General features: G+C 37.2%; 1 non-coding gene across 1 annotated transcript; it reads right to left on the bottom strand.

Annotated features, from left to right (window-relative positions):
• Positions 1–512: 512 nt before the first annotated feature.
• LOC122809848 lies at positions 513–704 on the bottom strand. Its single transcript, XR_006365969.1, has one exon. It is a non-coding gene; the product is annotated as a U2 spliceosomal RNA (small nuclear RNA).
• Between the last annotated feature and the right edge of the window lie 1809 nt (positions 705–2513).

Below are 2513 nucleotides of genomic sequence, written 5' to 3'. Positions count from 1 at the left end.
CAGACTCACACACACACATAGATATATCACACATGTATATGTGGGTATGATTCAGGGAGTGAATGACTTGCTGATTTAGTGGACTATTCTGCAGTCACATACTGTGGATGGGAATGAGTGCCTGGGAGAATTCAGTAAGTCAATGAATAACTGAATATTTCCTATGATAGAATGTCCTACTGAGATACAGTGTTGCAAGGCCAGGGGGAAGAGACAACACTAGACAAAGACAGAATATGCAAAAACACAGCTGGTTATAATACATAAAAATATACTTCCTATAAAACAAAAGACTACATGCCAGTTCTCCTAACTAGCTACTGAACTGAACTTGCAATGTATCCTGGAATAGATGGAGTCATGTTAGCTAAAATAAATGGCCTGCTACCAACCAGAGTAATACTCAAGGAAGTTTGAATATATTAGTGCAAACCATGATATGCTAGTACACCATCTCTAAACAGACCTCTGAACTGTCCCTGTTTTGGAGGAACATGAAATAGGTCCATTTGAATCAGTGTTCTAACCCAATTAGCAAATGGAATAAATAAATAAATTAATAAATAAAAAAAGAAATTTTCATGCCTGATTTACCCCATCACATGATGTACCTGTTTTTACAGGTATGTCTCTATGTTCAGGCTTGATGTACACCTTTACACAATTTTCTACACTTGATCTTAGCCAAAAGGCCGAGAAGCGATAACTTTACACAATTTTCTGAACCCCCTCATCATATGTAATTTTTGAAGCTGCCTAGTACGGAAAACAGCACTACACAACTAACATACTAGTGGCACCAAGAATTTAAATAAAGAGGACACACATCTTACATCTCCCCTTTTCAGAAGCAAAAATAAATGACCTTATGTGATAGAATTTTTCAATACAGTTCATTAAAGTCTACAGATTCTACATTGTATATTTGATATTGTGCTTATATTTTGCCATCATTTTTATCACTCTGTTTTTTTAAATGTGTTTCTGTTTTTCTGAGTAGTATCCTGCATTCCTACTGGAAATAGGGAAATATGTGCTATTTGGTATTCCAATTTTATGCTAATTAAATGTCCAGATTTTTTGCTGCATGTATCTACTGTTCAAGGACCTTTGTTTCTATGTTCAGTGTATGCAAATTGAAAGGTATGCCTCCAAATCATAGGTTAATCTAAAACAGCACACACCTGACTCTAAAGCAAACAAACATCAACTAAAGATTCTGCACAAAAAAAAAACAAGAAAGGAACTAATTTAGAGATCAGTCCTGTCTTCTCTGCCCTTATCAGGAAGCAGGAAGACATAAGAAAAGCTAATCTTCCAACCACAAATGCAACCCTATTTGAAAACCATTCTAGCTAATGCTACTTCCTTATAAATTATGCAGGTCAAATTCCAAACGAATTATGTGATATATACTACAGTGTATACAACAGTCTGATATGATCAAATCAAATAATACTAAACGTAGGTCATTTGCTGCATTCCTGGAAGAACCATATTATGAAAAACATGCAAAGCATAGCCATAGCAGTTCAGTAATTCCATTATCTTGACATGTCATTAGATACACCACAGCTTTCCCTAGTGTTGCCTTTATATACACTGGATCTAACTTCAACCATCAAGTGATTTGAAGAAGCAGCCAAGTTTGCAGATTTCTTTCTTTCTTTGAATAAGGAGAATACCACTGTATGTCTCTCATAAAGGCTTACACCTTTCACCTGAACTTAAAGCAACTGAGTTACTCTGTTTCCTTAGCCATAAAGTATGCTTTACAGAGTCAAAAACTTTCTCAGTAAAGCAACTAAAAGTATACTTGCCACTGCTTACCTCCTCCTTTAGGATACCTATTGAAATGTTGGCAGTCGAAATGCCGAGTTCTAGCAAGCTGAAAAAAAAACCCGGATAAGAGCAAATCTTAAAATTTGCTATTCTCTTTAAAGCTTTTTTTGCAGGGGCCAAGTCACCCCACACCCTCCAAACTTATATACACCAACTCTGAGATCACCATACCTCAGAGAAAAGGGAATATTCAGAAAAATAGCATCTCGGACTTAGAATATGCAAGTCCATTCTTTTTGCCATTCAGTCTCTGCATATCAGGGCTAGCTCTAGGGCAGGGGTATCCAAGAGGTGGTCCTAAAGCCACAATCCAGACCACCAAACCTTTTTATCTGGCTCTCAGTATGTCTTGCAACAAACTGTTTTGAATGGGCAGATACATGCTGGACATGGTAATGTGACCCCTGAAACCTTACCAAGTATGGTAAGTGGCCCCAGAACTGTATGGTAAGTGGCCCCTGAGCTAAACATTTCAGACAGCTCTGCTTTAGTGGGTTCCAACATTTTGAATGGTTACCCCTTCCCTTACTGCTTTATGGTGCTCCCATTCATACTAACCTCCAGGCATCACAAAAAGCAAAACTTGAACTATGCTATAATAAACTGGCTACATTTGCAGCAAATAACCCTTTCAGAACTGGTATTTGATTCCAAAACAAGATGAAGAAATG

Source organism: Protopterus annectens, chromosome 8.part0, assembly GCF_019279795.1.
Source record: "Protopterus annectens isolate FY-2018-M chromosome 8.part0, PAN1.0, whole genome shotgun sequence".
NCBI lineage: Eukaryota > Metazoa > Chordata > Ceratodontiformes > Protopteridae > Protopterus > Protopterus annectens.
Note: the sequence above shows the minus strand (reverse complement) of the source record. Positions and strands in the feature narration are given on the sequence as shown.